The sequence below is a fragment of the Balaenoptera acutorostrata genome, chromosome 1 (genome assembly GCF_949987535.1).
Source record: "Balaenoptera acutorostrata chromosome 1, mBalAcu1.1, whole genome shotgun sequence".
NCBI classification, from domain to species: Eukaryota; Metazoa; Chordata; class Mammalia; order Artiodactyla; family Balaenopteridae; genus Balaenoptera; species Balaenoptera acutorostrata.
Window position 1 is genome coordinate 109668381 of NC_080064.1, and position 15272 is coordinate 109683652.

Here is a 15272-nt window from a genome sequence, read left to right on the forward strand (position 1 = left end):
TATCCTAAAATGGTGAAAAGGGCGGAATCTTCCGGAGGGTTGCGCACGACACCTAAGCGGCGGGTTAGGGCAGGGGCGGGGCCTGGGGCCGGGCGGGGCTTCCGGCTCTCCGGAACCTCTCGCGGCCGGTTACGTAACGGCGGCTCAGGCGCTTGGGCTGGTGGGCTCGCTCTCTTGCCCCGCGCTCACCTGGGCCTGCTAATGATGGCTCTCTCTGGGCTTCCCTGAACCCTGATTTGCGAGCCCCTGCTGTTGTTTTTGTGCCAGAGGTTTTTTTCCCACACCAAAGCCTTAACCAACGAGTCGCTCAGACTTTGAGAAAAGGGAATGAGTAAATTCTAACACGGATGGGGAAACAACAGTCTTAGATAACATGGATAAATAAGAGGGCACTGTTGGGGACCTGTCGTTATTTTGTACATCTTCAGCTCTTTGGAAATGGGGACGCTCCATGGACTGCCCTATAGAATCATTTTATGTAAGTTGACAAAACGAAATTGTTCTGCTCCACCTAAATTTTATTCCTGTCTCCCTGTTTGCTTTCTCCCATTCCCCATCTCTACCCTCTGGTGCTATTTACATACAAGCCTTGCTCTGTCAGCACCTCTTCTGAGACATTTGACGCTAGCGGTCAACCCCTTGAGGACAAGGATCCTGGTATATACCGTATGTATGAATTAACATTAATTGAAGCAACCTCTTTTTGTTAAAAGCCCTGTAAAAATAATAATAGCTAAAATTCAAGAGCAAAATATTTGAGGGACATAAGCAGGAAAGGTGAGCAAGGTTCCTATTCCCGAAAATATCAGTTTAGTAAGGAAATAGGGCATCCATACCACACAATTATATATTTGGGCAAGACCTAGAACCATGGAGATTTATATGTGGCAGAGAGGATGGAGAGAAACATCTTGTGGCTGTAGTGAATAAGAAACGGTTTCTCTATTTAAGGAACTTTCAGTCTTGCACAGCAACTAACCATAATGTGAGATAGAATTTATGCTCTATAGGAGGCATCAACAACTTAATATTGGAGTTGAGAGGTTGGAAAATTCACTTTGGGCTAGGAGAGCTAGAGGAAGAAGACTTTATGGAAGAGGTAGCTTTTTCTGCTTTGCTTTCTAGAATGCGATTTTATAAAGGGGAGAGAGGTTGAGCAAATTGGCGTGCAAAAGCATTTTCTTCTTCAGAGGCTGAAAAAGGAAATGCATTGCAGGTTTCACCTTAATTACAGCCAGAAATCTCAAGTGCTCAGTAATCCTATTGCATTTCCTTAATCAACTCACTCTCCTGTGATCCAAGGTGACTGTTGCACATCATCTCTTCTATCCTTAAGCCTCCATAATTCCCTCCTCCATTCCTCACTCTCAGCTGTTGACTTACTTCACTGAGAAAATGGAAGCAATCAGAAGAGAAAAACTTCATTTCTCACCACCAAATCTACTAATTTACTCCTTCTGTTTCCATTCTTTCCGCCATTCCTGCGGTTAAAATGATTGAACCTTCTCTGCTATCTCAGATCAACCTCTTGTGCACTGGATCCCATCTTCTTTGCCTACTCAAGTACTTGCAGTTATCCCTTGCATCATCACTTTCTCTCTCCCTATGGAATCATTTCATCAATCAGCATACAAACTTGATATTCTCTCTCACATGTTTAGAAAGCCTTCCCTAGAACCTAAATTATTTTTTTTCTTTTTGGCCGCACTGCACGGCATGCGGGACCTTAGTTCCCTAACCAGGGATCGAACCTGTGCCCCCTGCAGTGGAAGCGCAGATTCTTAACCACTGGACCTCCAGGAAAGTCCCTAGAACCTAAATTCTTTTTTTTGAACCTAAATTCTTGATGTTCCCCTTTGTAGCAAAAATCTTCAGCCTCCTTACTTTCTTTTCTCTCTTGAACCCACTCCAATCAAGCTTTCATTCCCCCCCACTCCACTGAAACCATTCTTGTCAGTGTCAGCAATGACCTCCACATGACCAAACTCCAGTGGTTAATTTGCAGTCCTCATTTTACTTGACCTCTCAGCAGTATTTAGCATGTATTTAATCATTCCCTTCTTGAAACACTTTCTTCATGTGCTTTTTAGGGAACAATACTCTCCTGGTTTTCCTTCTTCCACGCGGGCTACTCTTCAGTTTTATTCTTTTCCACTGGCTGTCCACTTGATGAGGACACTTACCGTGTTTCCCTTTGTAACTCTAGCTATGCCTGACCCATGGCAAACACTCCATTGTTGAATGGCTAAATCTGAATGTTTACTAATATGGGATATACAAAAGCTAGAAAAGCGGGATGGGGTCATATTATTGAGGGCTTTGAAAGCCAGTTGAAGAGCGTAGAACTTTTCTAGACAGTTGGGAACCTCTGAGAACTAGAGTGCCATGATATATGCTCTAATTTAGGTTCATTACTCTAGTTGTTGGTTTTAGAATGGATCGAGAGAGAAAGGATTGGAAGTAAAATTAGGAGGCTACTGCAATATGATAGGCAAGAATTAGGGACTTCCCTGGTGGCACAGTGGATAAGACTCCACTCCCAATGCAGGGGACCTCGGTTCATCCCTGGTCAGAGAACTAGATCCCACATGCATGCTGCAACTAAGAGTTAGCATGCCACAACTAAGGAGCCCGCCTGCTGCAACTAAGATCCGGCGCAACCAAATAAATAAATAAATATTAAAAAAAAAAAGGGGCTTCCCTGGTGGCGCAGTGGTTGAGAATCTGCCTGCTAATGCAGGGGACACGAGTTCGAGCCCTGGTCTGGGAAGATCCCACATGCCGCGGAGCAGCTGGGCCCGTGAGCCACAACTACTGAGCCTGCGCGTCTGGAGCCTGTGCTCTGCAACAAGAGAGGCCGCGATAGTGAGAGGCCCGCGCACAGCGATGAAGAGTGGCTCCCACTTGCCACAACTAGAGAAAGCCCTCGCACAGAAACGAAGACCCAACATAGCCATAAATTAAAAATAAATAAATAAATAAATAAATAAATAATTTAAATTAAAAAAAAAAAGAATTAGTGGTGACCTGAACTCAGGTGGTGGTAGTGGAAATGGAAAAAATAACATGACACTGTGGAGGCAGAGTCTACAGGGCTTGATGACTAAGAGGATGAAAGAACGGAGTGTGACATCATAAAACAGGCATCCATATTATACACGATCAACAGGTAGACCACCTTTCAGACTACTATGGGCTACCCTAGAAAGCCACTACTCTCACCAGTGGGGGAAAGGATCTATGCAGCTTAGAGGCAAGGAGTCAGCATGTTTCCAGGATGTCTGGGAGGTCCTGTCCTCAGGGAATTTTACTTCACTTAGAGGGTCTTCTGATCCCTAGCATTATTCAGAGTCACAGGAGCCTCTGGATTTGTACACACTCCATATCAAGAATGGCTCTTGTTCTTAGGATAACTATATTGGCCACAGTCCTGAACCGGAAAAGAAAGCATTGTTGACATCTTGATTATGTCATTCTTTCTTGTAGGCATGAATGCTTTGAAATGTCCCCAAATTGTGAGCACATTTCCTCCTTAAAATGTGCCTTTGTTTCAGAGAATTCATTTGCATAATTTCTTTCAAAATAGACAAAGAAAAGGTCTTAATATAGGATCTAAGAGGTACTCCAGTAGTCTTTTTTTTTTTTTTTTTTGCCACACCATGAGGTATGTGGGATCGATTATTTATTTATTTATTTATTTATGTATGTATTTTTGGCTGCGTTGGGTATTAGTTGCTGCATGTGGGCTCTCTCTAATTGTGGCAAGTGGGGGGCTACTCTTTGTTGCGGTGCACGGGCTTCTCATTGCAGTGGCTTCTCTTGTTACGGAGCACGGGCTTAGTTGCTCCGCGGCATGTGGGATCTTCCCGGACCAGGAATCCAACCCATGTCCCCTGCATTGGCAGGTGGATTCTTAACCACTGTGCCACCAGGGAAGTCCTGGCATATGGGATCTTAGTTCTCCAACCAAGGATCAAACCTGCCCCCTGCAGTGGAAGCATGGAGTCTTAACCACTGGACAGCCAGGGAAGTCCACTCTAATAGTCTTGTTCTCCACTCTTTGGGGCCTGAAATTGGGCATACTTAATATCTCATGTTGCCTTCCCTCCTAATTAAAAATCTCTTGCTCTTGGGCTTCCCTGGTGGTGCAGTGGTTAAGAATCTGCCTGCCAATGCAGGGCACACGGGTTCGAGCCCTGGTCCCAGAAGATCCCACATGCCACGGAGCAACTAAGCCCGCGAGCCACAACTACTGAGCCCATGTGCCACAACTAGTGAAGCCCACGCGCTTAGAGCCTGTGCTTTGCAATAAGAGAAGCCGCTGCAATGAGAAGCCTGTGCACCTCAACGAAGAGTAGCTCCCGCTCACTGCAGCTAGAGAAAGCCCATGCCTGGGCACAAAGACCCAATGCAGCCAAAAATAAATAATAATAAATAAAATAAATATAAAAAAATCTTTAAAAAAAATCTCTTGCTCTATCCTTACCGTCTCTCTTAATTACTCAACCCTTTTATTCCTCAGCCTAATAAAGCAGCGTTTTTCTTTTTGTCTTGTTTTGTTTTGAGGCCCTATATGTAACTCAAGTTTGGGGAGACTCTCTACTCGACTGATAGAAATTTCCAGAACTACTGGAGCACCTTGTTCTCTTTCTCTAAATTGAGGCTAATCTTTTGCTTATAAACTATTTCTAAGGCTTCTTCATACCATACTCAATCACATTATCCTCTAATTTTTTTTTTTTTTTAAAGGGACTGGTGGGGTGGGGCGGGAAGGCTCCAACTTTTTACTTATTTATTTATTTATTTATGGCTGTGTTGGGTCTTTGTTTCTGTGCGAGGGCTTTCTCTAGTTGTGGCGAGCGGGAGCCACTCTTCATCGCGGTGCGTGGGCCTCTCACTATCGCGGCCTCTCTTGCTGCGGAGCACAGGCTCTAGAGCGCAGGCTCAGTAGTTGTGGCTCACGGGCCTAGTTGCTCCGCGGCATGTGGGATCTTCCCAGACCAGGGCTCGAACCCGTGTCCCCTGCATTAGCAGGCAGATTCTCAACCACTGTGCCACCAGGGAAGCCCCCTCTAATTTTTGAGGGTTGTAAAACTCCTGGGTGCTAATCAAATAAAATAACATTCACCAAGGTAATCTAGTGACCCTCAGGTGGACTTATTTGAAAATGCTCTAACATGATATTAAAAGATCATGTAGTCATCTTTTTGCCTTATTTCTAAAATGTAGGTAATTTTTCCCAAACATTCCCCCCTGTGACCATAAATAATTTCTAAAGATTATTCTTGATCACACACTAAAAAGTTGATCTCGTGTTTTTATGTCAAAATCATTAATTGAACTTCTTGCTTAGTTGGACATTTCTTACACTTCTTACTGAATACCATACTCTTTCATACTGTGCCTTCAGTATCAGTATCTTCCTACCTTGCCATCACAACACTGTAATCTATCATCTTTGCCTATAAGATTATAATTTCGGGCCCTAGTCTCCACAGGTAACACTAGCATAGAACTAGGGTTCAGTAGCCTTTCATAAGGTGTGACAGACATTGCTAGTTGCTTTATCCAATATTCATTCTTATTCCTTTCTGACAAACCCAGAGTTGGCATAGTAGTTCCATAATGATCGGGAACTCATATTCCTTCTATTGTGTTCTTCTGCTATGCTCATACATACTTTTCTACCTCATGGTCCAAGACAGCTAGCCTTACCCATCTTATCTGCATTCCAACCAGCGGGAAATACAATAGAAAAGGGAAAGCAAAGGGTATCTAGCTTTCTTTATTGACACTTCCCTGAAGTTGCATACCTTTTTTTGTTAATATCCTGTTAGCTAGAAATTAGTTACATCATCTCCTACCTGCAAGGGAGTCTTTATTCTAAGAATACAGTCATTATTGTGAGTGTCTGTGTGCCCAGCTAAAAATTGAGGATTCTGTACTATAGAAGGAAGGAAGCATAACCAGCAGTCTCTACCACTATGTGTAAAACTATATGGAGAATGTTATAAAATTCTATTGAAATACATTAAGCAAAACCCAATAGAGACACAAACCATATTCACATATAGGAAGACTCATAATTGTAAAAATGTCAGTTCTCCTTCAAACTGATGTATAGACTAAATGCAGTTCCAGATAAGGAAATTGATAAGTTGATCCTAAAACTTACATGTAAGACCAAAGGGCCAAGACTAGCCAAGAGGCTCTTGAAAGAAAATAAAAAAAAAAAAAAGGAACAACAATGAGGGGACTAACCATGAAAGGGGTAGTAAACTTGGTTTACTACTCAATTTTAATTTTTCTCCTCTTGGCCTGGGATATGTAACTCAGACTTCTCCTCTGTGAAGTCTGACAGTGGAGCCTGCAATTGTTCAATTGGATTTTCTGTGAAACATTGTAATAGCAAAACACTGGAAACAATCTATATGTCCAACAACAGAATGGTTAGATAAACTGTGATACATTCATACTATGGGATCCTTACTATAGCAGCTACAAAGAGTGAGATAGCTTTATATGTGCGGATATGAAAAGGTCTCTGAATCATGTTAAGTGAAAAAAGAAGACGTAGAATAACACAAACCATCTGATACCATTTATGTTTTAAAAATCCTGTACAACTACATATTTTTACATGTAACTGTATATCCATGTAAATACATAGAAAAAAGTCTGGAAGGATACATAACTAGAGGACCAGGATTTGGGTTAATGATCAAGGAAGACTTTGCCTTTGTCTGTAGTTTTTTTGAATGAAGATTTTAATCTCTATTATTTACAAGTTTTATAAAGTAATTGTATTCATATATTATTTATAAAATCAAAACAACCCTATCTCATCCCTAAAATTACATCTCTAGGTTTTAGTTAGTTTTAATGAGTCAGTAGTGTGATAGGGTTAGTACTGAAGAAAATCTAAGGGGACCTAAGGCTCTCTCACAGTCCAAGTCTACAACCAGGAGGTGATGATTTATTTCTGCTTGATTCAGGTCACATCTGGACCAGACTTAGAGAGGTACATTGACACAATTTGAGCTCATCTAGAAAATAGTCAGGGAGATGCCAGGAGTCCATACCATGTCAAGGAGCAATAACTGAAGGAAGGGAGAATGTTTAGACTAGTGAAATGAGATGTAGAGAGAAGTGGTCCTCAAATGAAGAGTGTTTTTTTTTTTTTGGGCGGGGGGGCTTTCTCTAGTTGCTGCTGCTCTCTAATGGGGGCTACTCTTCGTTGCAGTGCGTGGGCTTCTCATTGCGGTGGCTTCTCGTTGCAGAGCATGGGCTCTAGTCGCACAGGCCTCAGTAGTTGCAGCACATGGGCCCTAGAGCGTGCGGGCTTCAGTAGTTGTGGCGTGCAGGCTCAGTAGTTGTGGCTCACGGGCTCTAGAGCGCAGGCTCAGTAGTTGTGGCACACGGGCTTAGATGCTCCGCAGCATGTGGGATCTTCCTGGACCAGGGCTCGAACCCGTGTGCCCTGCATTGGCAGGCGGATTCTTAACCACTGCGCCACCAGGGAAGTCCCTGTTTTGTTTTTTATAATGAGGGTCGATTGATGTATTATTTTATTTTATTTTTAAAAATTATTTATTTGGCTGTGCTGGGTCTTAGTTGCGGCATGTGGGATCTTCGTTGTGGCATGTGGGGTCTAGTTCGCTGACCAAGGATGGAACCTCGGCCCCCTGCATTGGGAGCGCAGAGCCTTAGCCACTGGACCACCAGGGAAGTCCCTCGAAGCGTTTTAATGAGGGTGAGGATAGTAGTAAATTCTAAGACACTGGAGTTATTCAAGAAAAAACTAAATGATCACTTGTCAGGGATGCTCTGGAAAATATTAATTCAGGAGGAATTAGAACTAGATGATCTTCAAGGTTCCAACTAACTCTAAGAGTCTACTTTAAATTCCCTTGGTCTCAGCCAGATTTACCAAACCCCAAATCCCTAAACATCCCTTCTTTTGAGTTGTTTTATGGTGGAGAGGATCTTAGCCTTTCAAAGGCTCTTTGGACTACAAACTGGAAGGAATAATCTCATTCCATGCGTGCCAGTTAAATGCCTCAGAGAATATAAAGATGATAGTTGGAATGTTTAACAAGTACCAACTGAAGGGATGTAGTAAAAATTAAAGTTTAATTTTGTCTCCTGCCACTGAAAAATTTATTTCAGTAGGAGATGTTTCCCTCTGATCTGGATGAAAATTCCAGCATCCCCCCCCCAACATTTCTTCACCTTTGGGTGACAGTCTTGCGATCACTTTAAGTAGCAGAACAGAGTCTTCACCCCACAGCTAGGATCGGTGTAGCCTGCAAGCTTGCCTTTGTGGAAGAGTGGTCGTTGGCTTCTCCTTCACTTCCTAGATGCTGACACTGACACCTCCGAGAACGGGGCAGAAGGAAGAGGGAGGAATATTCTTGGTGGCTTCATGCTCTCCTCATGCTGGTGTTGAAAGCTGACTGTCTCATGGGCATTTGTGTGGATCCATCAGAGGCTTCCCTGCTGGGCCTTTCAATGGCAATATCAGCTTCCCTTAAGTGAGATGATGCATTGTATTTCTATGGCCACCACTACCCCCTCATCTTTCTGTTTTCCAGAGGTCCATTCTACACGGAACCTTTTGTAAAGAGTCCCACTATGTGTCCAGGAAGTTCTCTTGAGCAGGATTTACACTGGCTTCATACTTGGTTCCCAGGATTCATGTATATTTGACCCTTTGTCAGAAGGAAGTGCAGTTGCTTCCAAGATGCAGCTGTCCCGTAAGGCCCCTCCTTCTAGGCTTGAGAAGAGGGGAGTACTCCCCACACCCTCTCCTCCAGATTGGATGTGGATCACAACACAGTAGTAGCTCTCTCCAAAGAAATCTCATTTGTAAACCCTATCCCCACTTTTTATACTCTTGAAATGAGGATTCAAGACTTGTGGAACTGGTCCTTGTTAATTTCCTTTAAACCTTTGCATTTCTGTCTGGTGTCTCCCTTTGGAATTTCATATCTATTATATCTTGGTACCCCAGCTGAAACATCCAGTTAAAATCTTAAGTGTAACACATAATCTCCTTTATCAACCTGCTTTACATCCTTACCCATTCCCTACCTTCGAATCTATGTGATTTAGTCATACTTCACAGGCCAAGTCACAGGGTAGTCATCAAGTTGGTCAGACATGGTTTGGTTATGCCTCCCTTTAGTGATAAAAAAGCCAAGCTAATGTCTAGGGCCCAGTACAATGACCCCACCGCCCATGAGAGGGAACGCTCAGGACTCCCTCTTGGCTCCAAACCTGGTTCTCCATGAGGGTGTACCTAGGACATTGTTGTCTGGGGGGAGAGCCATGGACCCTGGAGTCTGTCAATTACCAAATGACCTTAGATAAATTACCTTTTCTGAGCTTCATTAAACATCTGTAAAATAGTCTTACCTTCTAATTCAAAATTTAATTTTAATCACATAATTAATGCATAAATACTCTCATAAAAAAAGCAAAACATTAAGATGAGACTAACTTTCCTTTGGTTATCACCTTCAATCCCATTCCCCTAACTCCCTTCCAGGTGTAACCACAATTCTTAGTTTAGAAATTATCTTTCCTTTTTCAATCAAATCTGTTTTAACCTGTAAAAATAGGATAGTAATATCTATTCTGTGAAATAGGACAGAGGTGAAAATGCAAGGTGCATAATGTTTTCTTCTATTTTCTCAGTGTGTTGGGAGGAACTGAGACCTCCTGCAGGAACATAGCTGTACACTAAATTCAAGCTGAAGAAGAGAAATCTTACCTATTTTCAGGGTTGGAAATACCTGCCCTTTATCTGATATTAGAAAGTTCCAGGTTTTTTTGTTTATTTTTTTTTCGAAAAAAATTCAGTAGACATCATGCACAGAATCTACAGTAGGAATAAGCCCCAGCCTGTTACACCAGCACAGGCAGCCTGCTCTTGGATAGGGGTCTGCTGGAGAAGGGTAGCCAGAGCCAAAGGCCCAGAGAGCACTATGCCTCCATTATACTCTTCCATTTCAGCCAGGCAGTGATTTTATGTATTGTGTCTTTTCTTTCCTGTGGCTTTCATTTCAAACTACAGAAAGGAAGAGATCATATACCCAGATTTTCCTTCCCAAAACAGCTTTCCAGCTGAGTACAACAAAGGCAAAAAACAAAGCAATCTTCCCACACAATTCTGTTCTTCCATCATTCTACAGGACAAGGGACACTCCCACAATAGCTTTTTTCTACTATCAGAGAGGACACACAAGCCAAGATTTCCAAAGGCACCTGTGGTTGGTTCCCAGGTGCCCCCGAGCAGGCTTTTATTTTAGCATAAGAACAAATTCCATTTATTGAGCATGTACTTTGCCAGCCATGATACAAGTTTCTTTACATATATCCAATTTAATTCTAGCAAAAGCCATATAAGGTTTTTATTATAATTATCCTCATATTACAGATTAAGGGACTGAAGTTCAAAAAGGTTAAGTAATTCTGTTCTTAAACTGTGACTTCCTGAGGCAAGAGAGATGTTTAAGAACAGTACTGGTTGGTGGGAAGTGTCATCTGGGAGCAGGAATGAGAAGCATGAAAATGTGGGGAGAATAGAAGAGGTAGGACAATAGCAAATTAAGAGAAAGAAAAAATGCATGTCCCAGTGAGAACTGCCATTCATCCCCACTGCTCAGCCTGGGCCGTACCCTAGGGTGTGTTTGTGTGTGTGTGTATAAACCTTCATAGCAACCAGCTGGTTTATGTCTCTCTATGACAACATAGGCTTGCAGTGTCTAAATATGGGCACTGGTGAGGATGAGTGTGGGCTGGGGAGGGGAAGTAGGACCGCTGAGTCAAGGGGAAATTGTGCAGAAAGGGCAGATTCCTTTGGTATGCCCTCATCTCTCCCTCCCAGCCCACCCTCAAGATAGGAAAGGGGCTTAAAGCCCTTCTCTCTCCTTGATTCACAGCAGTTACAGGTAAGAGCTAAGCCTTGCATACACGTTGTCTTATTTTAACCAATTATGTAAATTCCTATCCAGCCAGGGGGATCCCCTTGGTGCAAGAGGGGAAGGGTAGAAACTTTTGCTTCCCATTTTCACCCCAGGTGCCACTTTCAGGGCCACTGAGGGTAGAGAGAGGTCGGAGGATCCCATCTGATGAAGGCATGGTGGCCCCAGAGGGAAAGGTGAGGGCGAGAAACCAGGCACCAGGGTGTAGGAATAAGAATAGGCACTGCTGAGAGGATTAAATAGCCCCAGGCTTGAGTTACAAGAACCTCTTCCTTTAGTCAGCACAGTGGTTCCCAACCACGGGATCCCAGGGAACATGTGGCAAGGTCTGGGGACTTTTTTGATTGTCCTGACTGAGCATCTAGTGGGTAGAGCACAGAGATGCTGTTAACATCCTAAAATACACAGGACAGCTCCCATAACAAAATATCTAGTCCAAAATGTCAATAGTCCCAAGGTTGAAAGTTAGAATATTCTGGTCCTACATGAGTCCTCTCCCCGGTCCATTGCAGGAGCACCAGTGATAGGTCAAATTACTTGAAGGGAATACCATGGGATGCCAGCTTGTTACCCTGGGCCCTGAGTTCCTCTCAAACTTCCAACTCAAGTATTTTGTTTGTTTACTCCTAACAAAAACAAGTTTAAGCTGGAGTCCCAAATTTGCTGTAAAGTCAGCTTCTAGAGAAGAGGGCCTTGGGTATCGGAAAAGCTGCCTGACGGAGGCTGTGCAACTGGACAAAAGGCATGATCTCTTGGCCAGTGTTTCACTGAACTCAATGATCTCAAATGTTCCTTTAGTTCTAAACTCTGTACTTTTGGATAATTCTTGCATGTAGCTGTACACAATTTGGGTCACTGGACAAGGAAATGACTCAGAAATGCAATGGAGGGAAGTCTGAGGGTGATTCAGACTTTCCTAATCATAAAAGGTGCTTCAGACATGGACTTTACCAGTTTTGTTGTTTTTTTAAAATTTATTTTCGGCTGCGTTGGGTCTTCGTTGCTGCACACGGGCTTTCTCTAGTTGCTGGGAGCGGGGGCTACTCTTTGTTGCAGTGCACAGGCCTCTCATTGCAGTGGCTTCTCTTGTTGCAGAGCACAGGCTCTAGGCACGCAGCCTTCAGTAGTTGCAGCATGTGGGCTCAGTAGTTGTGGCTTGCGGGCTCTAGAGCGCATGCTTAGTAGTTGCGGTGCACGGGCTTAGTTGCTCTGCGGCATGTGGGATCTTCCCGGACCAGGGCTCGAACCCGTGTTCCCTGCATTGGCAGGCGGATTCTTAACCACTGCGCCACCGGGGAAGTCCCAGACATGGACTTTAATGTCAAACCAGGACTCATGATCGCTGAATGATTCCAGGTCTTTCCTTTGTATATTTGAGTAGGTGGTATCTACGTGGGGTGATTAAAGGTGCTGGTGAAAGACAGTTCAAGGAATCCACCTGATTCAGACTGGGTAAGAAGATAAAGTTGTCTCTCCCTGCCCCCCACCCCCCCAAAAAATATTTCCCCCATAGGTCTGCTTATGTTCGAATTTCTACCATGAGAGTTTTATATGCAGTTAAAAATATAAATATTTTAGCGTAAGTATCAGTTTGATATTACTAATTGGGTTTGGGACTGTAAGGTAGGTAGGTAGCTGGCACTTGATCAAGAATGATGCTTCTTGATAGGTATGTAGCTCTAGCAGTTAATATGAATAACTTGAGAAAAGTTCTTGTACTGTGTAAATTCTATTCAGTTCAATCTTTTCAATCTAAATATAATAATAAAGATTTAATAACTAGGAGTTCATATTTTGCATTAATCTCTAATATCTACCCATGATAAATATATGTCAGAAGAAGGTTCAAAAAAAGTCCATCTAAAAACACTAAGTGCCTCTGTCACTAAACTTAGGTTTATACCAAAACTTTTCTTTTACCTGAAGAGGCCACTTTACCACAATGTGGTTATCAGTATTTGGTGCTCTCTTCCTGTCATAAGTTAATGTTTTACAGAAAAGCTATGCTTGGTTGACCTTCTGAGCACTCGGCCTTTACCTGTTCTTAGTCATGTGGCTCATCTAGAAGTTTTCCAAAAGAGAGACCCAGCTTTGTGTGGGGAGTACCCTTCCAACATTGTTCTCTCATTTAGAAGTCTCATTTCCCTGCTTATCCACTGCTGCTGCCATTCAGAGACTGTTGAAAGAGGTCAAACTCTTTTTATTGTTTTCTGAATACTTATAGATTAATCTGAACATAAGTTAGTGAACAATTTATTCCTTCAACAAATACTTATTGAACACATATGTGCCAAACACTTGATGCTGGGGATATAGCAATGAACAAGACAAAGCCCTGGTAGGAGTTCAATAAATATTTGATAAAGGTGTGAATGAAGGACCCTCCTCCAGTTGTTCGCTTTAGTCTAGCTTAATTGTTCCTCTTTGTAATCATTGTTCAAGCTACTGTTCCATTCTCTTTCTCCTAGGATGTCTTCTCAGAGATGGAATGCTTAATCTTCCCCTCAGAACCCTGAGAGGGAGGCCTGAGGAGACTGGACTCCATAGCCCTATGGGGCCTTCAGTCAAGACTGGTACCAAACAACTTTTGAACCAAAGTTGGGAACCTTAGGCTAATTCACTGCACAAGTGGTTCCCATCTCTATAATCTTTGGACCCTGCCCCAAGTGCAGATCTCTCCTACTTATACTTTCATCCCTGGTCCCCTCATTTCTTTGATGCCTCACACAGAAACTCCTCTTTAGAGAATTTCCCTCAACCCACTCATTCAAATTACACTGAGGTTATCCCCAAACACAGCTTTATTTGCAGACCTAGAGGGTTTTTCCCTCCTATATCAGAAAGTGGGGTAACAGAGATACTCCTGGTTCCCTCGCGTCATTTTTCAGGCCCTTATTTTTCCAAGATATTTGCATGCTACCTCTCCTGCTTTGGAGTTCATCCCATCAAGCTAAACTCTCCTTCATATTCTCTGCTATTCTTGGTCACTCCTACACCAGGACTGGCAGCTGGCTTCATCTTCTCCCCCCAAGGCTTGCACAATTCTGGATTCATTTAAACACCTTTATTTACTGACCCAACACTCTAAGCCCATAATTCTTTTGTTGTTACTGTTGTCATTTACTAAGCTAGACACTTCCATTTTCCTTTTATAAAAAAAAATACAGGGCTTCCCTGGTGGCGCAGTGGTTGAGAATCTGCCTGCCGATGCAGGGGACACGGGTTCGAGCCCTGGTCTGGGAAGATCCCACATGCCGCGGAGCAAGTAGGCCCGTGAGCCACAACTACTGAGCCTGCGCGTCTGGAGCCTGTGCCCCGCAACGGGAGGGGCCGCGATAGTGAGAGGCCCGCGCACCGCGATGAGGAGTGGCCCCCGCTTGCCTCAACGAGAGAAAGCCCTCGCACGAAACGAAGACCCAACACAGCTAAAAATAAATAAATAAATAAATAAATAAATAAATAGAGTAGCTATAAAAAAAAAAATACAGTTCGGTTTAATAAGAGACAACAGTACAAAATCTCAAACACATGAGCCACCTACCCTGGCAGTTGGATATGGAAACTCCCTTAGTTCTTTAACTCTCCAATGATCTTTACCTTTACTCCACTTAAAACACCCATTCCTATTGCCCTTGTCATTCTATGGAAGAGTTCCAACTCTGAAATCTTAAACTCCAACATCATTCTGCCACCATGTCCTGCGTGGGCTTCAAGTTTTACCACTTTCACTTCTAAATCATCTGCTCTTTGACCTTATCAAGACTTCTCTTGACCAGAGATTAACATACCTTGCCAGTCTGAATTGGGTGGCTTCCATCTTTCACCAGCACCTTCAATCCCCTTGTTCCCTTGTCAATCCTCTTCATCTGTCTACAAATCATGATCCAGGATCTATACAATAATGTGTCTTCTCTGCTCTTGTACCCAGGCAGCTGGGTGTTGCTAGAGAAGACAGCAGAAATATATGGATTGATACCATTCCAATGGATGATGCATTCCAAGGATCACACATTCATGGTTTCTGTTATACCCTCAACATTGTTGCCTAACTCTTAGGTTTTTTTTTTTTAAATTAATGTATTTTATTTTTGGCTGTGTTGTGTCTTCGTTGCTGCACGCAGGCTTTTCTCTGGATGCGGCGAGCGGGGTCTACTCTTCGTGTGGTGCACAGGCTTCTCATTGTCGTGGCTTCTCTTGTTGGGAGCACGGGCTCTAGGTGCACGGGCTTCAGTAGTTGTGGCACACAGGCTCAGTAGTTGTGGCACGTGGGCTTAGTTGCTCCGC

At 43.2% G+C, this 15272-nt stretch overlaps 1 long non-coding RNA gene across 1 annotated transcript; it reads left to right on the forward strand.

Moving 5' to 3' along the window:
* The first annotated feature begins 396 nt into the window (after positions 1 to 396).
* Positions 397 to 14072, forward strand: LOC130706008 (uncharacterized). Its single transcript, XR_009006419.1, has 3 exons — positions 397 to 478; positions 12370 to 12440; positions 13457 to 14072. It is a non-coding gene; the product is annotated as an uncharacterized LOC130706008 (long non-coding RNA).
* Positions 14073 to 15272: the final 1200 nt, after the last annotated feature.